The sequence below is a fragment of the Canis lupus genome, chromosome 23 (assembly GCF_011100685.1).
Source record: "Canis lupus familiaris isolate Mischka breed German Shepherd chromosome 23, alternate assembly UU_Cfam_GSD_1.0, whole genome shotgun sequence".
In the NCBI taxonomy this organism is placed as follows: Eukaryota; Metazoa; Chordata; class Mammalia; order Carnivora; family Canidae; genus Canis; species Canis lupus.
In genome coordinates, this window is record NC_049244.1 from 16,421,249 (window position 1) to 16,448,004 (window position 26,756).

Consider the following 26,756-nt stretch of genomic DNA (forward strand, 5'->3'; position numbering starts at 1 on the left):
GCCTGGGTAGCTCAGCAGTTTAGCGCCACCTTCAGCCCAGGTCGTGACCCTGGAGACCTGGGATCAAGTCCCACGTCGGGCTCCCTGCATGGAGCTTGCTTCTCTCTCTGCCTGTGTCTCTGCCTCTCTCTCTCTCTCTCTGTGTCTCTCATGAATGAATAAATAAAATCTTTAAAAATAATAGTAATAATAATAATAATAATAATAATAATAATTTTATTTGATAGCGGTTTTCCTTTGTTGTTGTTCAAATGAAGAGGAACAAGAGCCATGCATGGAGTAGGTTGATATATCTCTTATGTCTCATTTATTTGTAGATTCTTTCACTTTTTTTTCCCTGCTTGCTATTTGTTTATTAAAGAAATCAAATCACTTGTTACATAGAATTTCCCATTTTCTGGATTTACTGATTAGTCATGAGTAACATGTTACTCTAGACCTGACTTTTCAATAAACTGATAATTATACTTAAAGGCTTGATCAGATTTAGCATTCTCTCTCTCTTTCTCTCTCTCTCTTTTGCAAGAATATTTATGGATGGTCTTGAGTTCTACTGTGTTAAATTAGGAGTTTGATGTTGCCTCACTTATTGGTGATGTTTGGTTGCCTCACTTTTTGGTGATGTTGAAAGAGATGAATGGGTTCATGTGATGTCAACCTGGTCCAATTAGTATAAAGTTCTTCACTGGTTATTTTAAAGCAAAAGTTTATAAAGGAAAAATAGGAGACATGCTTGATTTTTAAAATTATCTTATCTATTATTAGGAAACATGGATTTTCAAAAAATTGCTATGTTTCAATACATTGAAATATTTTTTTAAATCACAAATTATTTCATCTTTGCCCCAAAGGAAACCCTTAAAGTTGGCTTCTTCTTCCTTTCAACTTTTCTTCAGTATCTTTGATAGCTTCCTTTCTGGCATGACAAGAGGCTGATTTTATACTTTCTGGAATCAGCTACTTTTCTAACAAGCCCTATTTCCTTTTAGTGAGAAACAGTATTTAGAAACCACAACCTGGGCACTAAGGATGTTTATTGCCACAGGGCTGGTCATTGTTTCCAGGCCTTTTCAAAAGATAGGACCAAGAAATTTTTTTCAAGAAAAAAAGAAATTATATATATTATTAAAGTTATCAAAATAATTTTTAACTGAGTAGTTAAGTCTATAACTATGTTTATTTCATTTGTTTTTATTTTGGGGGATTATTAAAAATTTTAGTATATTAGTCAAGGTGCTCCACAGAAGCAGAATGTTTAAGATATAGAGAGACATGTATAACAGATTTATTATAGGAATTGGCTCACACAATTATAGAGGATGAGAAGCCCCATAATCTGCCATCTGCAAGATAGAGACCTAGGAAAGCCGGTGGTATGATTCAGTCTGAACCCATAGGCCTGGGAACCAGAAGCAGCTTGTGAGAATCCTGACCTGAGTGTTCGTCCCAAGGAACCAGGAGTGTTGCAGTCTCAGGGCAGAAGGAGATAGATATCTCAGAAGACACTGAGAGAAGGAGCAAATTCACCTTTTCTCTACATATTTTGCTCTAAGTAGGCCCTCAATGGACTGCCCACATACATTGGGAAGAGCCATCTGCTTTACTTAGTTCACTAATTCAAATGCTAATCTCTTCAGAAAATATCCTCATGTATACACCCAGAAATCATGTCTTACCAGCTATCTGGGCATCCCTTAGTCTGTTCAAGTTGAAACATAAAATTAACTATCACATTTGGGCTAATCTGGTTTTTTATTATATGAGACATATACATGGGGCCAAAGACAAAAGCTATAAAACTAATTGATTCAAAGAAGTGTAGCTTCCATGTCTTTTATCTTCACCTAATTCCCTCCTAATCATTATAGATAACCATTTATATTTATTTTTGTCTATTCTTCCACTAAAATTGCAACTTTTAATTCCTTTTTCATATACTTTTATATTACTTTCTTTAAAAAGATGTACTTTTATGTTCCTTTTTTCTTAAAAAAAGATAGCACATACTTTCATATTCTTTCTTAAAAATGATGGATAGTATGTATACATACTAGCTGAAGAGGACAGTATTTAGAAGGTTATAGAAGAAAGTTCTATAAACCTGAAGTTACTACTCTTACAAAAATAATTTTTATCATTAAAATTCAGATCTGTTTAGTATAAAATCAATCACTATGTTAACATAGATCTAGTAGAGAAAGTTACATCAAAATGAACTTTTTAAGGCTAAATCTTTGTAATGTATGAAGGAAAACACTTTGCTCACCCAATGATTATATATTCAGCATTTACTATCTGCTAGGCACTGTTTTAAGCACTTTCCAAATATTAGCTTATTTAATCCTCATAATACCCCCATAAGATAAGTACTATTATTAATTTTATTTTGGAAATAGAAAAACCAGGGGCATCTGACTCTTAATTTAGGCTCAGATCATGACATTGGTGTAGTGGGGTCAAACCCCACGTCATGCATGCTCTGTGCTGACTGTGAAAACTACTTGGGATTCTTTCTTTCTCTTTCCTCCTGCCCCTTTGCCCCCCAACCTCTTAAAAGAGAGAGAGAGAAAAAGAGAGAGAGAGAGAAAGAGAGAAGGAGGAGGAGGAAGAGGAAGTGGAGGAGGAGGAGGAGGAGAACTAAGGCAAGACAAGTTTAGGAATGTGCTGAGATTTCCAGCTGATAAGCCACAGAGTTAGGATTCTGGCTTCTGAGTCCAAAAAGAATTTTATATATATATATATATATAATTTTTTATAAACTATACATATAAATAATTTTTATTATATATATATATATATATATTTTTTTTTTTTTAAGTATGCTTCATGCCCAGCATGGAGCCCAACATGGGGCTTCCACTCTGGACCCTGAGATCAAGACCTGAGCTGAAAACAAGAGTTGGACACTCAACCAACTGAGCCACCCACGTATCCTGAAAGGTAAGCATATTTTAGAGTAAGTATTTTGGAATTCTGTATCTTAGCTTAAAGAAGTGAAAAAGGAATCTTATTGAGTATGTGGACAATATATCCCCATGAGTTTTTTGTTGTTGTTTTTTAAATTCAACTCCATGAGGTAAAATTTGCATACAATAAAATGTATCCAATTTAATTTGTATAATTTGATGTTTTGACAAATGTATGTACCCATGTTATTACCACCACAATCAAAAAAGAGAACATTTCCAGCACATCCAAAAGGTCCCTGGTGCCCATTTGCACTTCCCATAAGTTTTGAGAACAGATTCCTTTTACTTGTGTTTGGTGTAGAGAGATAAAGAAACTTTTTATATATGGGCCATCTCATTCCCAAAAGAACTATCTCAGGCAGAAATAAATTTTTATACTTGTCTATTTTCTTTTCTGCTAGAATCCATGTCAGAAAGCATTGACTTGAAGCTATCAATATTAAATGCTGCTTTCACTATGTGAGCTGAAAGCTGACATCCATTGTGCTGTTGATACCAAGACAGCAACTCTCATGTCTCCTGGGTTACTCTCACTAGCCTGTCCTGCCTTTTTGGATATGTATATTTGACTTTTATTAAGATAGAGGGAAACATTCAAATAGCTATAGCAGCCTGTTTCCCTGAGGGAGTGTTATACATCTGTCCAAAAGATGAGAAAGTTCAGTTTTTGAATGATTAAGAAATTTCACTTTTAATTAAGAGTATGAAAGTGAGTTCTACAGACATGACCAACTATATTAGCATGTAATCATGGAATATTAAAATTTTAAATTTGGCATCTATTTGCAAGGAAAATAAACACCAAAGAGCTTAAATGGTGCGACCTTGCACAAGGTCGCACCATTTAAGGTACAACTGGGATTAAAACATTTACTAATGGGATAAAGTACTTCTCCCCAATCCCAGCCGGCTATATTCTAATTTCATATTCTCTTCATGGTCTCATGCTGCCATTTCATAGCACTCTCTTCCTTAGGCATGACTATTCCTAGACAAAATTATAGATACTGTATTAATTGTACTATGAAAAAATTCTCATGGCCCACACTTTTGGTATCATTCAGATATTAGTTGCAAGTCAACATTATTTTACTTGGGTTCATATTTACTTGGTATAACTTATGCCTTCTCAAGCAGCATGTTGTGACAGATGGGGAAAAGCACATGCACAACATCTTTGTAAAATCTAACTCTTGCTGCCAATTACCATAAAACAGAGACACCCAATCACCAATTAGAAAAGGAGAGGCTGTATGCTTTATAGAATGTTCCTTGTGATAGTGTAGGAAGTCCCACAAGATAGTTTGAACTAGGTGACCTTGAGAACTAGTGATATTTTTAGTTCTATTTTTCCAAATAGAAAAAATAAATAATAACAGTAATAAAACAATAAATGAATAAAATAAAATTATTCCCAATATTTAAACATTAATATCCATGGTTAATATTTTGGTGTATACTTTTCCAAACTTATTAAAATATTTCAAAAATTTAGGGTGCCTGAGTGGCTCAATCAATTAAGCATCTGACTCTTGATTTTGGCTCAGGTCATGATCTCAGGGTTGTGAGAATGAGCCCTGTGTCGGGCTCTGTGCTGGGTGTGGAGCCTGCTTAAGGTTCTTTCTCTCCCTCTCCATCTGCCCCTCCCCCCTCACTCATGCTCTCTCTAAAAAATTTTTTTTTCAAATGCTTATAAGTTTAGTTTTAGTAACTAAAGCTTAAATGCATATTAGTTTAGTTTTAGTAACACAGTCAACACATAAGTAACATTTCCTTCCTATTAAACATAAGAGGATATATTGGTTAAAAATACAAACCTTAGATGCCTTGGTTAGCATCTGGATTCTGCCAATTATTAGTCATGTGACCTTGAATAATTTAATCTGCCCATGCCTCAGTTTTCTCATCTCTAAAATAGTTTAGTGCTTATTTCCTAGGGTTGTTGTCAGAATTAAATTAAATGAATACATGTGAAGTATTTAGAAAAGAATCTAACACCTTGTTATTATTATGGAATCATCATTACTATATAGTATCATCACTACTATAAAGCAATTTAATCAACATGGGTTCATGGAATATTCCTCTTGCCTACTGTCTCTCTCTCCTATTCCATTTCCAGTTATACAGAAATAACCTAATTACACACACTACAAAGAACCTAACTATCCCAATGTTGTGATCCCTAAGGATAAATTTGTGATAGTGTTCTGGCTTCTGCTAGATTTAAAAGGATTAAGAAGAGGAAACACTTCAGGCATCCCAAATAAAACTTGGAATAAAATCTGGGAAGGGGCTGAAATTGTTAGGAATAATTACATGGCTTCCTTTATTATGGAAAGGGGTAGATAACTATAAAACAGCCCAGGTTCTTTTTTTTTTTTTCTTTTTGAAGATTTTATTTATTTATCTGAGAGAGAAGGAGCAAGCATGAGAGAAAGCATGAGCAGAGGGAGGTCAGAAGGAAGGGGAGATGCAGACTCACTGCTGAGCAGGAACCCAGTGCAGGCTCAATCCCAGGACCCCAGGATCATAACCTGAGCTAAAGGTAGATGCTCAACTGACTGAGTCACCCAGGTGCCCCTCAGCTTCTTTTATGGATATAGAAACGGGAAGCAAATGATCGTGGTACTGTTCTGGACAGCCCTTTTATTTTTAAATTTTATTTTATTTAAATTCAATTAACATATAGTATATCATTAGTTTCAGAGATTAGTTTCAGAGAGTTTGGTGATTCGTCATTTGCATGTAACACCCAGTTCTCATTGCATCCCGTGCCCTCCTTAATGCCCATCACCCAGTTACCCATCCCCTCCCCCTTCAGCAATCCTCAATTTGTACCCTATAGTTAAGAGTCTCTTATAGTTTGTCCCCCTCTCTGATTTCACCTTGTTTTATTTTTCCCTCCCTTCCCCTATGATCCTCTGTTTCTTAAATTACACATATGAGTGAGATCATATGATGACTGTCTTTCTCTGATTGACTTATTTCACTTAGCATAACATCCTCTAGCTCTATCCTGTTGCTGCCAGGTTGGATAGTAGTTTTCACATGTTTCTATAATGGCCTTTATTTATTTTGATTTTATTTATTTATTTGAGATAGAGAGGGAGAGAGTGAGAAGGGGGAGGAGCAGAGGGAGAGGGATAAGTGGACTTTGTACTGAGCAGGAAAAGCGATGCAGGACTCTTTCTCATGACCCTGAAATCGTGACCTGATATGAAATCAAGAATCAGAAACTTAAGTGACTGAGTCACCCAGGCACTCCACAACCATGGCCTTTAAAAGTTTACACCTTTACCTGCCTAAGTGAAGAGAGATAGAAGCAGTTATGTTTGAGTTCCATCTCTTCCATTTCAGAGATTTTTATCCTCTGAAACCCAAACTCAAATACCTCCTGTCTTTGTTTCTCACTTCATGTTGCTGTTGTCATTATCTCTAACTGTAGACATTTTTTTCCTCTTAGCTGGAGATATCACTACTGACAGCTCTCAGATTTTCATCTTGTGTTTCTCACCACCATTGGAGAAGGAATACCTCTATTTATTTAGTTCAAATTCTGGGCAGAATGGGTGTAGATTGGGTCAGGTGCTGACCTCCTGAGATAATCACCTAGAGTGAGGGAGACTGGGATCCTGTAAAAACATGACATCCCCTGCTAGAAGCACATGCTGGGAGTGGTGGAAGAGCACTTCCTATAAGAAGGAAGTAGGAGTGGGTGGGGCATGCTGTTCTTGTAATGATGGTGGGAGCTAAGCAGTCCGTAGCACCACCATGACCCTTCTTAATTTCCTTCTGCTCTCTGCCTGTGCGTCACCTCACTTTCATTACTCAGCAGCATGCTGTGGGTGTGACTTTTGCTCTTGTATGCCATTGGTGCCATCTGCTCCTGCCTTGTCTGCTTTGATGTCATTATACAGATGGCAAGGGCACAATGGGAAGTGGCACTTAGTTCAATATGGTAGCTCTGGATACATCAAGCCTGACCTTGCATCAATGCTGCTGATAAGTAATCCTGCTCATGTGTAAGTCTAATAATGGAATCACTACTATATTTTGGTTTAGCATCTCAAATCCCATTATAAATTACTGGAACTATATTCATCTCTTCTAAAATACGTATCTTCTACAGTGTGGGAGCTGGTATATCTGATTATTTTAAAGGTAATCTGGTAGATTTCTAAAAAATGATGACAACCTACTATTAACAACCTACCAAAGTTCAGAAATATTGTTGATATTATAAACAATAGAAAATATCTTATAAATGTGCTTGTTAATTTGACCATGTAGGTGTCAGAGCTAATCAGTCAACAGCTACAGCTAATGCAGGAAAGAAGAAAAATTAATATTCATTAGACTCTTGTTTACACTTCTGTTGTCAAGGTTAATCAGTTTGCTTTAAGCACAACGTTTCACTCTTATTAAAATCATTAGTATCCTTCAGTACATGGAGAACACTTGGGTTTCACAAGCATATTTGATTTACACATCACATGCACTGCACAGGCACCCAGCATTAGGTTATATTTTGCTGGGATTTAGACATAAACCTTTATTTAGACCAATTATTATTCTTCATAATTGAATAATAGTTAAAACTTATAGGTATTCCGTAATATTCTCAACTGCAGAAACTGACTAAAATTCAGCCTCTCATCCTTAACACAATCATTCCATAGACTCATATCAAAACACTGCTGGTACTGATGATGCAAAAGGATTTTTGGTATTTTTATTTACCTTTGTATTAAGCAATCATTATAAATAACTGAACTGTGACTAGAAATTTTTACTGAAGAACAATGTATGTGGATAGTATTCCATGGATATAATCTTGCCAGAGCATGTTTTTCCTATTATAAGTAAAAAAGTAATTTTTCATGTCCCTTCAAGTGCGGACCTATCAATCTTATGGAAATCCCAGATTATATTATTCCAGTTTGCTCCTCAACAAACTGCAAGTCTGGGTTTCCCAGGGGAAGCAAGACTCTAGGATGGCTCTCTCACCACTGATCACCCTTTGTCGTCTCATGGAGAAATCTGATAAAAATAATGTAATGTGGTTTTCAACTTTTACATGTTTTCTTGGTGTTCGGTTCCAGAAACAGGAACTATAAAGGGTTACTCAGCAGACTGGATATGGATTCTAATGGCTTATGATTTTTGGAAACTTATTACTCATAGACTTGAGCTTTAGACCCCATAGGAATAGAAATAGTCTGTTCATTTGAGCTTAAAATGGAGCTATAGGGACCCTGGGTGACTTAGCTGTTGAGTGTTGCCTTCAGCTCAGGGTGTGATTCCAGAGTACCAGGATTGAGTCCCACGTCGGGCTCCCTGCATGGAGCCTGCTTCTCCCTCTGTCTGTGTCTCTGCCTCTCTCTCTGTGTCTCTCATGAATAAACAAATAAAGTCTTAAAAAAAATAAAATGGAGCTATGTTGCTTTTCCTTTTTTAAATTTTATATCCCAATAACTAGAATACTCTAGATATATCCCTCTTGGCTAGAACATATAGGACAAACAATATTCCTTTTGAATGTAAATGATATATTCTTATGATAGTGAATGTGGAGGAATCTCTGAGGATAAAAGATTCTTGAATAATTGATGTAAAAGGACTTAATTATTCTTAAACTAATATGTTATTTTTAGTAAATCTTATTTAAAATTTAATTAACATAGCCAATACATTCATGGAGTAGGAGAGTTCATTCATACTTTAGTGGTGTGGGGTCATTTGTGGTCAATCAATTCTGGTAGTTTTTCTCCTGAAATCTCTTAAAAATAAGTGGATGCTGCAATGGGGCACTCTTGACATTTTCTGTAGATGACACACATAACTTCCAGAACAAAATAATCTTCATAATACTATAGAAGCGTCGAGTATAGTATTTTGGGAATTGCATTGATTATCTATGAGTAAGAAAAGACTAAATCTGTAACTAGATTGGCAATGGCCATCTATCTGTCCTGAAGCCTTGGTTTGGTTTTTCAACTTATTTACTATCTACAACTGCACTGTTCTATATAGTAGCCACTAACCACATTTAGGTATTAAAGGTCTAAGTTAATTAAAACTAAAAAAAATTAAAAATTCAGTTCCTTGCCCACATTTCTGTATTCAATATCCACATGTAGCTAGCAATCACCATATCAAACAATGCCAGAATAGAATATTCTCCTCAGCTCAAAGTTTTTATTGGACAGTGCTAAAACTTATGCACTCATCAGTCACAAAAATGATCTATTCTTCAATCACTTCTCAGGAGATTTTTATTTCAAGGATGCCTAACAAAGATATATTTTGACTTCTTGGCTTCACAGGTCATCTTCAAACAATAAAAGGAACAAGAAATGAACAAACCCCAAATTCTATTACCAATGAAACTAAGAGATGTTTAATGCAAATGACATATGAAAATAGAAAAACATGGAGAAATCATAAATGATATAGCAAGTGGGAAGAAGGTGAGGTGAGTATGTGTTTTTGCAGGGAAAGAGTAATAACTGGAAGCAGGCAGATGAATTTTGCAGAATCTGAGAGAAGCTTTGGAATTGGAATCTCTACTCTCAGAGTGTTTCCTTTATTCTACTGAAGTGAGAAACTAGATGTTTATTTTCTAGATTAACCAAACTAGAGATTCTGGATTGAGGACCTCAGACACAGAGGGCAGACAGTGGAAGAGACTGGCTACTGGAAACAGTGTTACTAAGGGAATAGGAACATCCTGAATGGCAAGAACATTCATTTCCAGAACAGTAGCAAGTTATTCATCCTTCCCTGTCATCACTTCATCTCTAAAACAGGAGATTAGAATCTCCTTCCCTGGAGAAAACAAATCCAGAGGAAAGAAATGCTGATATGGACATAGAGGGAGGGTCCATAAGTAAAAAGCCAGTGGCTTTCTTTATTGCCCTGCATTATAGCCACCAGCACACAAACTTATCCTTACACAAATAGATCTAGGTGATTTCTTAGTGCCTCATTCTTAAACAGAAGAACAGTCAGTGATAACTGGATATTTGAGGATCATTTCCAACATTCTCTCCAAGAACCAGAACATTCTTTCTCTCTCCAAGAAAGAGAATGAAATAAGGAACAAGGGAAAAACAAAAATCAGAAGAAAAAGAAAATGCAAGAAGAGTCTCAAAGAAAACATCAGAGAGATAAGAGAAATAATGCACAAATAAAACAAGAACAGCCTAGCTCTAAAGGAAATGGGAAGGGAAATTTAAAATATGAGAGTAAATAGGATAAACTCGTGGAAACATTGGAAGATAAGGGTGTGAAAATCTCCTCCCAAAATTGATCAAAAAGAAAAAAAGGTGACAGAATTTTTTTTTAAATAGAGAAATATTATCTGATAAATAGGAATTTGGGGGAGGGGGAGGAAGAATAGAGAAAATGGTGAGAAAGAAATACAAGATTATTTCCTCACACTGGAAGAGATGAATGTCAGCACAATACATGATTGTGAAATATCAAACTATTAGGACAGAAAAAGATCTTCAAGATAGCTCACATTACAAAGAACAAGAATTAGAAGGACATTGATCTTGTCAATGGTGACTTTCTGATTTCTAGACAGAATCAAGAGAAAAAGGCTGTGTACATTATTTTTAAACATTGATGTAAATGCCAGAGAAGACAATAACAACAAGCTGAAAATGATTTACTCTGGGCACAAGAATGAGGATCTGGGGAGATGGGACAAGAGACTGCTGTATATTTGTTGGAAGCCTTTCAGCACTCCTTGACATCTAAATTATTTGTCTGGACTATCTGATAAAAATCAATTAAAAACAAACCCCATTCCAAGAGAATGATACTGAGTTTTCAAATATCCAATTCTTACCAAATTCCCAGTTTAGAAAGTGAGCAAGCAAACAAATAAATAACTGAAACTTTTGGACCCAAATCTGGGAAATATCAGATTACAAGGTATATGGCTATAGTTTATGATATGAAATGAAGAAAAATAATGAATAAGTATTTGGGCCCTTGTATTATGTGAGGATTGGAAGACATCATAAAATACATAGTTTTCATTGATACAACTCTGCCTTTTAAAAAGCAACCATAACCATGTTTTTAATCTTACCCTCAGAATTCACAATAAAGACTCCTGAAATTATTCAGCAAGCAGAGAAAATAACCCAAATGGATGACAAAGAATACTTTTTCAGGTTCAGTTTGTCAAAAATGCATTAATAGTAAGTTAAGCTTAACATCTTGACCATGACATTTTAGTATGTCAATGGTTATATAAAAATTCTAAAAGCAATCTTTTTTCAGGATAATTTTTCTGGAAACAGATTTACTAAGAAAGATTTTAAAAATCCAAATACATTATCATGGAAATCTTGAAACACCTGTGTTTCCCACCAGGTCTTCCATTGGAGAATTGGTAATGTCTCAAGATTTGAATATTACAGATGTCAAGTTATTAATGAGGGCAAATTTAAAAAGAAAGTCTGAGAGTGTGATTTTAAGTGTATTTATCCTCCTCTAAATCAAAGAAGTAAATGGAAAATTTTCAATTACCTGCATAAGATTCTCTGGTGGCTTTCTTTTGTCTGGCATATAAATTTTGAATTTCTTAATCTTTTATTCAAAAACCTACAACAATTTTCTCTTTTTTCCTTATTCTTCTTAATAACTTTGTCAGCTCAAGCCAGATGAATCTACTTGCTTTTTCCAAGACTGGGTGTTTTGCTTTGTTTTTAGTCCCATCTTTGTGTTTTCATCTATATTTCTGTCTTCAATGCCTTCATTCTCTCCTTTACCAAAACTTATTTTTCTCTTTCTTTAAAGCTTTGGTTTAAAGCCCAACTCCAAGAGGCCCTTTGTGATTGATACTGTCTGTTGTTACTCTTTGTTTGACTCTAGGCCCTTGTGAGAACCATTAGTAATTTTATTACTATTTTAGTTTTCATTATGGACTTATGGTGAATTGCTAACCAACTTGTCTTCCTTGACAGTGGGCATGCCTTCTGCTACATCCTGGGATTTCAACTCTATGGTATCCTATATAAAATTAATAAAACCCTCCTTCATCTCTCTGGATATTATGCTCACTTTAAATTATGGATCCCTTGATCCCATAAATTTCCTTCACATGCTCAGTGTATCTGTTTTGTATAGTGACTGTGTTCCTCAAGGGTCTACATATTTTGGTGTGTGAGGGTTATTTCCCCTGGGGTTTTGGCAACATCAACTAATGTCATGGTAGGGAGGGCGGTATTGGCCAAGTCATGGCTGGTGCTCCTTTTGGTGAGATAAGGCAGAGGGGAGAAATGGGCCCCAGGGCACTGCACTCCAGGCATCGCAGAATGACAATTGACTAAGGATGGGACTAGGACTATAAATTCTCTGATTCTGGTGGTCTGGAGGAGGAGAAGATGGTTGGGGTGAGTGGATACTTTAACTCTGAATCTGTCCACACGCCATCAATTTTTTGATGCCTTGATATGCCCAAACCAGCCACCTGAGCTTCTTTTGTGGATATTGATCTCCAATTGACCACCAGGCCTGCAATGACTCTTCTCAGGCAGCATGGGTGAGAAGCAAGAAGAGAAGGTAAAATAGACTGCCCATGGCTTGCAGAGCTGGCTGCCCTCTACCCTGCTCCTTATCCTATGTCCTTTCAGTTCCAAGCTTTCCTTTAGCTCTTCAGCTTCTCCAGGGCTTTCTGGGGAGGAGGGATGAGACCTTAGTTACCCCTCTTTCAGCAAATACTGCATCTCTCTAAGTCTTCTTACTCTTTTTTGGTCCCATTGACCCTTTTGGAAGTCTAGACATGCCTGCGAACCTCTTTCAGGTGCATAATACTTCTAAATGAATAAAATAAAAGGCATAATATTACAAAGGAACTATTTATATTAAAAATAGTTAAATCCAATCTATGATATTTATATGTATGCCTATTTGTTCACAAATAAATATCTAGTGTCCAATTTATTATAATTCTATAATTATAAAAATTAAACTATAATATTAAAATTAAACTAAATTTAAAAATTAAACCATAATTTCTGATGTTGAAATTCACAATTTTCAAACACCTGAGACAACTGTAATATGATATGAAATACATGATTTTCATTGATATAAGTCACAGATGCTGTGAATATGGTAATACATACATTTAAAGAATTAAGTCTAAAAATTAGGAATACATAGATGTGTTTTAATTTTAAACTCTTGTGTACTGAAATGCAATTCTTCCTTCCTCCTCTGTTCCCTGATCTCTTAGCTGTCCTTTCTAGAAGCAGCCAGTTACTCATTTGTATGTCTCCTTCCAGAGAAATTCAGTGCATATACAAGAGGTGGGGGTGGAGGGAAAAGTTATGTATTTTACTTAAATGACTGAATAAATTTTGAAGAGTGTTTTATTTCAACTCATACTTTTTAAGAACATGTAGCATTCAGCTGTGTGAATATACCTTAATTTATTTAATAGTCCTTTTTTGACCAACATTTATGGGGTTTCTAATCTTTAGTTCTTACAAATAATGCATATACACTTGCGGAAACATGTAGATTATATATGTTGTATAGACCACTGAAAAAGGAAGTTGTTGGGTCAAAGGGAATATACATTTTTAATTGAGAAGAATTTGACTGAATTTTCCCCCAAAGAAGTTGCATCAATTTCCACTCCCATCAAGAATATGTGAGAATTGTGCTTGGGAAATGGCCATATTGTCCCTGGAATTTGGCACTATTCAGGATACTGGGAGTAAATTCACAGTACAGTTAACTCTTGAATAATGTGGGGGCCAGGAGTTCTGATCCCAGCACAGTCAAAAATAGGTGTTCAACTTTTGACTCCCCAACAACTTGACTACTAAAAGCTTACTGTTGATCTGAAGCCTTATTGATAAAATAAACAGTTAACACATATTTTGTATGTTACATGTATTATTTACATATAAATTACGCAAGTTAGATCAGAGAAAGTATTATTTAAAAAATCATGAGGAAGAGAAAATACATTTAAAATATTTAAATTAAAACAGTAAAATTTTTTAAAAAATGGTAAAATTTTTAAAAGAATCTAAATAAATAATAAGTGGACCTATGCTGTTCAGACCTGTGTTTTTTTTTTTTTTTTTTTTTTTTTTTTTTTTTTTTTTTTTTTTTCAGACCTGTGTTGTTCAAAGGTTAATTGTACTATTACCAACACATTGCTCACCTTTTGCCTCTAATACTTCATCCTGAAGTTTAATAGAATATGGTCATTTTCTTGCCTCACGGGCAATTGCTTTTACTTTTGTGGTAATGTCTGATTTTAGTTTTGATTTTTTTAGGGGTGGCATAGAATCTTTCATTAGGACCCTGACAATATGGGTCAGAATGTTAGAAATTGTTCTAATAAATAATGTTTGGCAAATAGTTCATTAGATGTATTTCCTGTCAGAGGGAAGTAGAGTGGTAGATTTTGTGACAACCTCTTTACCTGTGTCACAGTGGAAGTTTAACACCAACTTCAAAGCATGTAATAATTGTCTTTTTTTATATGTTTCACTTATAAATTGTATTAAAGATAAACAATGTCAGTAATGTTTTTTTTTTTTTTAAGATTTTAGTTATTTATTCATGAGAAACACATACACAGAGAGAGAGGCAGAGACAAAGGCAGAGGGAGAAGCAGGCTGCGGGATCATGCCCTGAGCCGAAGGCAGACGCTCAACCACTGAGCCACCCAGGCACCCCAATGCCAGTAATATTCTAACAATGATGTGGTATCATTCTGTTTCCATAGTTGCCTGTGTTTTCATTAGCATAAGACTTTTTAAAAAATATTTTATTTATTTATTCATGAGAGACAAAGAGACATATGGAGACATAGGCAGAGGGAAAAGCAGGCTCCATGCAGGGAGTCCATTGCAGGGGCTGGATCCTAGGTCCCCAGGATCACAACCTGAGCCAAAGGCAGATGCTCAACCACTGAGCCACCCAGGTGCCTCTGTTAGCATAAGACTTTGGATGTGTAGCTTCAAACTCTGGGTTGTTCTTCTACTAAGTTAATAGTAACACATGTTTTCTTCCACTGGGGAGGCAAATTAGGTTGTAAATGTCATTCACAAAGAGGACTCCCAAATCTACAATATTTTATTAAATTAAACTCAGAGTAATAAAATATTTCTAAATATGTTCTCAGAGACCCCCATGGTTTTCCTTATTTGACGTCATCTTACCAGTTAAGAGGACACGATTCAAACAATATTGACACTCTTTACAAATTCATTATTTCCTGGATCTCTTCCTCATTTTTGTTTTAATAAGTTCTTTTAGTAACTCTATAAACTGTAGACTGCTAATCTTAGCCTTATTTAGACTTTTAGGCTAAAGAGTTTTCTAATCATTGTAGTAAGTGAGCCCAAAACTAGATAGGCTTTCCATGAGAAAAGTAGAATTAAGGATGAAGGATTAAGGAAGTAGGATTAAGGATGAAGTAGGATTACTAAACAAAAGTGGTGAAAGTTGATTAAATAAATAATAATTAGTAAATGGGTTCACATTTATAGGTTCTTCTGAAATCTGGTATTAAGAATGGACCCCTGGTTAATCACAGGGCAATTAATTAGGTACTCCTGGAAACCTACTGAAATTCTTTAAGATTAGGTAAGGAAAAGTAATAAGTGTTGATAGGGAAAACAAGGAAAATCCAGACCTTAAAGACTAATTTTAATTCCTTTGAAAATAGTGGGAATCAATAGAGAAGATATAAAAGAGAATTGACTATTAGAAAAACATCAAAAAGGTTTTTCTTAGAAACAAACCTCTCCTCTCCTCCTGTGAAAGGAGATAAGAATGAGTGATCAAGGAGAAATTGTATCTGCAATAGATTTTGATTTCTTTAATTCACTCATTCATTCATTCAGTCAGTCTCATCACTGGTTCCAGCAGATCTCTCAATTCTATCCCATGTGATATATTCATTGACCAACCATGTGCTCTGAGCTGTTCAGCAGTTAGAGAATCCAAAACAACTGATTAGGCTGCGTGTCATGGTAAATAGTGTCATCTGCTGTATATAGACTAGTATTAAACCTTACTTAGATAATTAATTAGAGACAGAGCTAATTAAATATATAGACAGATGTGTTCTCCAACTAGGGATTTGCAAGGCATCTGTACTTTAGGCCATTACTTTTGGGGTCTCTACAATGCAAAGAATACAGGGAAATAAAATTAAGAACTTCAACTAAATAGAAGGAAGAGTTTCTTAATGGTCACATTCAACCAATATTTACTGAGTGCCTAACATGTACCAGGCACTATATTAAGATGCTGAGGATACAGCGTAGAAACAAAAAGTCTCTGCATTCATGCAGCTTACATTTTATTGATACAGTCAATAATAATCATGATGATTTTAAACATTTGAACAGTAAAGTGAGATTTAGGAATCTTTATATATGAATATCTTTAAGTATATGAGAGATTCTAATTTGCATGGGAGGATGAATGGATGATGGAAATGTGATATATATATTCATTTTGTATATATAAAAATATATAAATATCCACCATATACATCAATTATATGTAATATATATAGATATTATATATATACACACATATAAAATATATTATCACCACAAAAAAGAAATGGTAATTATGTGAGATGATGGAGGTGTTAACTAATCTTATTGTGGCAATCATTTTGCAATATATGTATCAATTCATCACCTTAAACTTTCACATCAAATGCCAATTGTATCTAAGTAAAGCTGGGGGAAAAGATTGACATGTTATTCCATATGTGTGTATGAAAGCAAATGTCTAAAGGAAATGCTTTTTCAACAACACTTCAATTTTCTAGAGTTATTTCCATTATTTATATATTAAAGGTTAGAGGGAAATTAGGGAAATAATAAATCTTAACATGAATCAATATGGGAGTAATGAGACTGGTAAAAATATCATGGAATTCTAGTCTATGTTCATGTATGTGTATAAAATGGGATAGTTAATGTTCCTTTGCCCTCTACTTTTGTCAGATTTTGGAGTGACTATACTTGGCTATAAGGATGTCATAGGAGAGACAATGAAAAAACAAGTTATGACAATATGAGATTGTTCAGCATAAGAAAGAATCTGAAAAATATTACATGTGAAAACCAATTCAAGAAACTGGAAACTACATTTTTGTTCTGGGACTATGAGTTTCAGTCACAGTTCTGCCCTTTGACCTTTGTGCAACCTTGGGATATTTACTTTTTCTAAGTCTGTTCCTCCTATGTGAAAGGAAAACGATAATATTGTTTGCTCTGTCAGGATGATGGTGGCATTAGATAACTGAAAATTCAGTTAATCTTGGCTCAGTTGATAATGACATCACTTGTTTACTTATCAAGAAGTCTAGAGGTACATGGTTCTTAGTTCAGTGGCTCCATGGTGTGAGGTTTCTAGGTTCTCTGTGATTTCCTTGACTTTCCATCTTTTGTTGGAAAATGGCAGCAGTGGTTCATCCTCACAATTTCAAGGCTAAAATCTAGCTACAATGAGAGCAAGCAGGGAAATGAGAGAAAGAAAAACCCTCCAACATGTCCCTCTCTCTTTAAAAGGGAGGAAAAGTTTTTCCCAGAATCCCCATAGCAGATTTTCCTCTATATCTACTTGGTCAAAACTGGATTCAATAGTAACTCTTGGCTGCAAAAGAGGAAGAAAGAGAGCTTTTGGTTTGCTATCCCCTATGGCAGGAGGGCAGGCAAGGGAGTTAGTTGGCTGCAACCAACTCAGAATATGACTGTAAAGATATAACTTTATATCTTTATAAATATATAATAATATTTCATTATATCAGAATGAAACTTATACCATAATTTTCACAGGCACATATTGTAAATATTCAAAAATGGTAACAATTATTTGTTACTATTATTTGCCTTGAGGAGAAACATTTTTAATAGAGAGGCCTTATACTTTCCTTTAAATATTTGAATGTCGTGGTATATGTAAAGAGAACAGAATTGAAGTCATAATAACTTTCTATTAAATCTGCTTCAAAATAGTATTGACTCTGTGTGATAGTGAGTGTACCATCAATAAAATTTTCAGGCAGAATTGGTATAATCCCTGTGTTTTAGGTGGGAACTTGCATTAGATAAGTCTAAGATTCCTCCTCACTGAAGCTTCTATGATTCTATAGCACAGCAATCAGAAGCTCAAGATACAAGATTCTTCTCTTGGCTTAAAATGGATTTAATTTCTGATGGGGCTAAATAGCAACATTCTGGCTGTATTCAGAATTTCTAAAATGAGGCCATTAAAAGTCTAGCCATTGCAACTCCATCATTGCAATGAGATACAGTCCATTTATTATCATTAAAGAAGAAACTAGTCGCTTAGGTACTGAAAGGTACAAAATAATAGTACTTTTTTTCCTGTTTAGAGATAGAGAATTCATCCTATTTTTAAATCTTGAAATTTTAAATAATGATATATCTTCAAGTGAAAAATGAACATTGGATCAGTAGCTTTCCCACAAATTCCTTATTGAATTATATATTCTTAAAATGACTGTATATTTCTCAATTTATGAACTTCTCTGTTGGGCACACATACGCTCTTTCCCTTCTTTAGGATTTGGTAAGAGTGCTCTGAATGTGTTAGAATGGTGTAAATGATATTTGCCATGTATGATTTGTTTCCTCTCCCCAAGCCTGGCAGGGGAGGGAAGTGTTATATCTCAAGAGACTCTTTTACCAAGTCCAAGTTTTAAATAAATGAAACTTGTACTGACTCCAACACACCATCTTGAGATAACCTCAGGCCCTGAAACACACTGACAAGCAGAATGATCACAGCCAAGTTGTAAAATTGTCTTTTGAAAAGAATTGCTAGATGAAAAACATAGTAGTGACTGAACCAAGGGGAAGGCTGACTTTTTCAAATTGAAAGGGATCCTAAAGACAAGATAAACAGTGAAACCATAGTCCCCAAATTCATATTTTCAGGATGCTTTAAGCTATCCAAGGAACTCAGAGCAGATATGCAAAGCTTCTTATTGAGAAGCTCACACATGCCATCAGTATTTTTTCTCCTCACATTTATTTTTCAGTCTCTTTCCATTTGGCTTCCATTCCACCATTCACTAAAACTGTTTTTGTTCAGGTCCCAATGACCTAAGTTTTCCAAACCTGATGACTGTTTTTCTATCCTTACGTTACTAGCCTTATCAGCACCTTTCAACAAGATTGACAACTCCTTCCTAGATGGCTTTGCTAATACCACATTCTCCTTGTGTTCATACTTTTCAGTTGCTCTTTCTCAGTATTTTTTTTGCTAGCTCTTCATCTTTATTCCAACTTCTATTGTTGGAGTATCTCTGATATTGGATTAGATTCCTCCTTTTATGTCCACATTCTCTTGAAATTCCATCTTTAGCCAATGCTAATCTGTGTCTCCAGCCTAGAACTTCTCTGAAGTCCTATTTCAAATTTCAAACTGCATGTGCCAGAATGAATGGCACTCCCTTCTCCCATTCAATGCCATGTAACCTCATTCTTCTTCAGTCTTCCAGTAAATGGTACTATCCTCCACTCAGTTAATAATACTGGAAATCCAAGAATCATCCTTGAGTTTTCATTTTATAGTGCCTTCACACCCAGTCAGCAATTCCTGTCAATTTACCCTCCAAAACTTATATCAAGTGCATCCACTTTTTCCACCTCCACCACTGCCACCTAGTTCAAACCACCACCATCTCTCATCTTGTATGCTGCAGTAGCCTCCAGGCAGTTCTCCCAGCTTCCTTTATTAGCTCCACTATAATTGGTTCTTTGCACAGCAGCCCAATGGAATCACACAACATCACTCTCTTACTCAAAACTCTTAAAGAGTTCCCATTGCAAGTTAAATAAAATCCAGACTCCTTGCTATGGTCTTTGGGGTGCTTCATGTTCCAAACCCTAGCAAAGTTTTCAATGTTATAACAGTTCTTGCTCTTTCTTCCTAAGTCACACTGGCTTAACACACCCATCTCTTTCTTTCCTCAGGCCCTTTGCAATTGCTACTTCTCTTGGACTGTTCTTTGTCTATCTCTTTGCATATCTTGCTCCTCCTGATTTGTCAAGTCTCAGTTTAAATGTCACTTAATCAGGAAGGTCATTGTCAATATGGACTATTTTGAAATTGAGGAGGACACAAAGAGATGGAAAAATATTCCATGCTCATGGATTGGCAGAATTAATATTGTGAAAATGTTTATGCTACCCAGGGCAATTTACACGTTCAATACAATTCCTATCAAAATACCATGGACTTTCTTCAGAGAGTTGGAACAAATCATCTTAAGATTTGTGTGGAACCAGAAAAGACCCCGAATAGCCAGGAGAATATTTAAAAAGAAAACCAGAGCCAGGGGCATCACAATGCCAGATTTCAAGTTGTACTACAAAGCTGTGGTCATCAAGACAGTGTGATACTGGCACAAAAACAGACACATAGATCAATGGAACAGAATAGAGAACCCATAAATGGGCCCTCAACTCTATGGTCAACTAATATTTGATAAAACAGGAAAGATTATCTACTGAAAAAAGGATAGTCTCTTCAATAAATGGTGCTGGGAAATTGGACAGTCACGTGCAGAAGAATAAAATGAGACCATTCTCTTACACCATACACAAAGATAAACTCAAAATGGTTGAAAGATCTAAATGTGAGACAAGAATCTATCAAAATCCTAAAGGAGAACAGAGGTAACACCCTTTTTGAACTTGACCACAGCAACTTCTTGCAAGATACATCTATGAAGGCAAGGGAAACAAAAGCAAAAATGAACTATTGGGACTTAATCAAGATAAAAAGCTTCTGCATAGCAAAAAAAAAAAAAAAAAAAAACAGTCAACAAAACTAAAAGACAACCTACAGAATGGGAGAAGATATTTGCAAATGACCTATCAGATAAAGGGCTAGTATCCAAGATCTATAAAGAACTTATTAAATTCAACAGCAAAGAAACAAACAATCCAATCATGAAATGGGCAAAAGACATGAACAGAAATCTCACAGAGGAAGACATAGACATGGCCAACAGGCACATGAGAAAATGCTCCACATCACTTGCCATCGGGGAAATACAAATCAAAACCACAATGAGATACCACCTCACACCAGTGAGAATGGCTAAAATTAACAAGACAGGAAACAACACATGTTGGAGAGGATGTGGAGAAAGGGGAGCCCTCTTGCACTATTGGTGGGAATGGGAACTGGTGCAGCCACTCTGGAAAACTGTGTGGAGGTTCCTCAAAGTGTTAAAAATAGAGCTACCCTAAGACTCAGCAATTGCACCACTGGGGATTTACCCGAAAGATACAGATGCAGTGAAAAACTGGGACATCTGCACCCCAATGTTCATAGCAGCAATGTCCACAATAGTCAAAGTGTGGAAGGATGTCCACACTTCAACAGATGTCCTTCAACAGATGAAAGGATAAAGAAGATGTGGTATATATATATATATATATATACACACACACACACACACACACACAATGGAATATTACTCAGTCATTAGAAATAATGAATACCTACCATTTGCTTCAATGTGGATGGAACTGGAGGGTATTATCCTGAGTGAAGAAAGTCAATCAGAGAAGGACAAACATTATATGGTTTTTTTCATATGGGGAATATAAAAAAATAGTGAAAGGGATTATAGGGGAAAGGAGAGAAAATAAGTGGGAAAAATCAGGGAGGGTGACAAAACATGAGAGACTCCTAACTGGGAAACAAACAAGGAGTAGTAAAAGGGGAGGTGAGTGGGGGATGGGGTGACTGGGTGACGGGCACTGAAGGGGGCACTTGATGGGATGAGCACTGGGTGTTATATGTTGGCAAATCGAACTCTAATAAAAAATATACAAAAAAATAAAAAAAGTAAAATGACAAAGTTTTCTTGCAAAAAAATATGGACTATTTTATGTATGTATATATGTATGTGTGTATATATTTGTCTATTTGTTTATTTAGACTGGTAGGAAAACAGTTCTTTTTTCTCTGAGAATTCAGGCACTTTTAGAATCAAACCTGGAAATGATATAGAAAACAGAAACAAAACTTGTATTTGGAAGACAAAATATATTTTGATGAAAAGGGCCCCATTTGACCACTTCTCCTGGATGTTTTAATTTTAATAAGAATTAAAAATTCTAAAAAAAAAAAAAGAATTAAAAATTCTAAAGCCATGAGGGGGTTTCAAGTAGCTGAAATGAATGTGGTGGGCTATGTTTAGCATATCTGGGAGTAGTGAACCAGTCAGCACATGTTCATGTAAAGATATTCAAGGTAGAAATTTTAAAATGCTGTCCATGAGAAGCTAAGCTTGGCTAAGGGCCAAATTTGGCCCTTTAGTCACCAGTGTAAGATCCATATATAGAGGTTTCTCTTTTGTTGAATAAATCAGGGCATTCCTAGATATATAAGCATCCTCTTTCTATGCTTCTATCTGTGGAGACTAAAAAATAACAAATAATTACACAATCAATAGTCTAGAGTTATTCATGCTTTATTAGATCTTTAGATATTTTCTCCTTTTCTAGCAATGGATTTTGGAGTATTACATATTTTAATATTACATGGCATATTTACCTAACCTAGTTTCCAGAAAAATCTTTGTGTGCTGGCCAAAGCTCTTGCAGGTAACCCTAAAGAGGGTGGCGGAAAGATCTGAAGCATGTAGATGATCATTTTTGTATTTTAGATAATCATCTTTGGAAAAAAACCACTCTATAGTAGTGTGAAGTAAGGATGAAAACCAGAGGAAGTGGGCAGAGTGGTTTGTAACTACTGAGGAAAACAAAGACAGTGAGCTTGGAGAGATAGAGGAAGACATAATCAAACTAGAAAATACAGGTTAAGAAAAGCTACAACACTTGTGTACTAGATTTTTAAATTTCCTGAAAGTCATGGAAACATGGGAAATAAAAGGTATTATTCAATAATAATAACTTAGTGTAATACTGTATTCTAGTCAGCAGCAAACTTTGTCCTGAGCTTCAAGAGGAACACATATGGAATATTTCCCTCCAAATGACACTCTGCATGCATTTGGCCTTATCTCAGCCTCTGATGAAGGACAGGGCAAAATATTAGCTCATAACTTAATGAAACACATCTATAAGGCGCTTAAACAATATTATGTAGACATGTTATTTTCTTATGACTTAATCACTATGGAGAGAAAATATTTGAAGTCTAGGAGATAATTTAACTGCATGTATTTTTTTTTTAAAGATTTTATTTATCCGCTTGAGACATATTGAAAGAGAGAGAAGGAGGGAGAGAGAAGCCGGGGAACAGTGGAGGAGGAGGGAGAAGCAGACTCTCTGTTTAGCAGGGAGCCCAATGTAGAACTTGATCCCAGGACCCTGGGATGGATCATGACCTGAGTGGAAGACAGATGCTTAACTGACTGAGCTACCTAGGTGCCCCAACTGCATGTCTCTAAAAGCCATGTTTTTCAAATTGCAGATGATGAGCTGTTAAAAATTGTGAAATCAATATTGTAAGTCATGAACAGCCCTTTAAAAAATAAACAATAACCGTGAATAAAAATAGTATATAGGAACAACACAAGGATGTCTACTCTCGCAACTTTTATTAAACATAGTACTGGGAGTTCAAGCCACAGCAGTGAGACAACATAAAGAAATAAAAGGCATTCAAAGTGGAGAGGAAGAAGTAAAATTCTATTTGCAAATGACATGATACTATATGTAAGAAATACAAAGACATTCCATGCTCATGGATTGGAAGAACAAATTTGTTTAAATTTGTACTACCCAAAGCAATCTATACACATTTAATGCAAATCTTATTAAAATACCAACAGTATTTTTTACAGAACTAGAACTAGAACTAGAACAGAACTAGAACTAGAACAAACAATCCTCAAATTTGTATGGAACCACAAAAGACCTTGAATAGCCAAAGTAATCTTGAAAAAGCAAGGCAAAGCTGGAGGTATCACAATTTCAGACTTCAAATTATATTACCAAGCAATAGTAATTAAAACAGTATGCTACCGGCATAAAAATAGACACATAGATCAATGGAATGGAATGGAAAACCCAGAAACAAATCCACAATGATACAGTCAATTAATCTTTAACAAAGCAGGAAAGAATATTGAATGGGAAAAAACCTCTTTAGCAAATAGTGTTGGAAAAACTGGACGGCCATATAGAAGAAAGAAACTGGACCACTTTCTTTCATCATATATAAAAATAAACTCAAAATGGACAAAGACCTAAATGTGGGGACCTGAAACCCTAAAATCCTTGAAGAGAGCACAGTCAGTAATTTCTCAGTTATAGCAACACTTTCTAGACGTGTCTCCAGAGGCAAGGAAAATAAAACCAAAAATTAACTACTGGGCCAACACCAAAATAAAAAGTTTCTGCTCAGCAAAGGAAACAATCAACAAAACTAAAAGGTAACCTATGGAATGGGAGAAGATATTTACAAATAACATATCTGATAAAGGGTGAGTATCTAAAATATATAAAGAACTGATAAAACTCAAAACCAAAAAAGCAAAATAATCCAATTTAAAAATAGGTAGAAGACATACATAGATATTTTCCAAAGAAGACATACAGAAGGCCCACAGATATATGAAAAGATGCTCAACATCACTCATCGTCAGGGAAATGCAAATCAAAACTACAAAGACAAAGCACCTCACACCTGTCAGAATGGCTAAAATCAAAAACACAAGAAACAAGTGTTGGTGAGAATGTGGAGAAAAAGAAATTCTTTGGCACTGCTGGTGGGAATGCAAATTGTCACAGAGACTGTGGAAAACAGTATGGAGTTTCCTCAAAAAATTAAAAAAAAAAAAGAAAGAAAGAACTACTCTACATTCCAGTAATTGTACTTCTGAGGTATTTACTCCAAAATATAAAAACCCTAATTCAAGGGGATACATGTGCCTCTATGTTTATTGCAGCATTATTTGCAATAGCCAAACTATGGAATCAACTCAAGTGTCCCCAGTAGACTGAAGAATAAAGAAGATGTGATATATATGTGTGTGTGTGTATGTGTGTATATAGATACATAAATAGATATATAAATATTCAATTTTATGTATATATATATATAACAGAATATTAGTCAGCCATTAAAAGAATGAAATCTTGCCACTTGCAACAATATGGATAGAGGTAGAGAATTTAATGCTAAGTGAAATAAGTCAGAGAAAGATAAATACCATATGATCTCACTCATATGTGGATTTAAGAAACAAAACAAACCAGTCAAGGAAAGAGATAGATACAGGGAGATAAACCAAGTAATAGTTCTCTCTTAACTATTGAGAATAAAGTGATGGTTATCAGAGGTGGAGGTGGGTAGGGGGATGGGCGAAATAAATGATGGAGATTAAAAAATAAATAAAATAAAATAAAATGGGATATTTTTATTTAGTAAGAAAATTAGGGTGTGAGTTTGTGTATCCATGTGGCCCAATCCATTTCTTACTGGCAGTCATAGTGAAAATAAGTTTGAAAGGCCCTTCTGTTGGTAACCCTCCTGTATACCTCATTTCTGTGATGATTCTGACTGAATATCTCTGGGCTGCTGTGTAAGTGCAGATTTGCAGTCATCCTTCGATATGTGATAAGACAACTGATGCCCACCTGGTTCCACCTGAGGCTTTACCCAGGTAGATCCAGCTCCTCCTCACAAAATGATACAAAGGTAAGGCTGGCCAAAATGTCCACATGCTGAAACAAACCCTGGCTATTGATTTCTGTCCTTTAAGGCTCAATGTGGCTAAGTCAAGAAAGCTTAATTTTAAGTAGGAGACATCTTGGGCAACATGCCAAAATGTGATAGTGATGAGGAAAAAAACCTCTGCTTTTTCCTTCTCTGTACTCTCAGAACACTCATAGAATGCTTAATTTCTGGTCAACAAATGTATGGGCTTTCTTCCCACACCAAACAATTCTGACGTTAGCTGTGTGTCTTACGATTTAACTCACATCATGACACTAGCTGCCCGAAATCCACAGGTTAAGGTCTCAGTCCATCAAGACTGCGTGCACTTCAAATGCCAATCCCAAGTCCAGGTTGTCACCTGTGCTTTTAACTAGTTGGTTATAAATTGTTGGTTCACACAGCCCTGTCCTCAGGTTCAATTATTTGCAAGAGTGACTCACAGAACTCATGAAAACAGTTTACTGGCTATTACCAGTTTATGACAAAAATGACACAATTTTGGAAAAGCCAGATGGAAGATATGCACAGGGCCAAGTATGGGAGAAGCAGCCCAGAGCTTTCATGCCCTCCCTGGGGCACCACTCTCCCAGCACCTCCACGTTTGACTTCCTAGAGACTCTCCAAACTCTGTCCTTTTGGAGTATTAAGGAAGCTTTGTTACTATTGGTAATTAACTGAACCTCCACCTCTTCCTCCCCTCCAGGATCAGAGCAAGTGTGGAGATAGGGCTGAAAGTTACAACCCTCTAATTGCAGACTGGTTCCCTCAGCAACCAACATGCCCCCCCCCCCCCCCCATTATCTGGGGCTTTCAGAAAATCACCTCATTAACATAAACTCAGGTATGGTTGAAAGGTAGGGGGTGCGTATTATGAATAACGAAAGACCTCCATTTCACCTTTATCACTCTGGACCTATTTCAGAAATAGGGAACAAAAACTAAATATTATAAAAGATGCCCCAATAACTCTTGTCACTTGGGAAGTTACAAGAACTGTCAGATCTAGATGCCTGGAACCTTGACAAAGATCAAAAT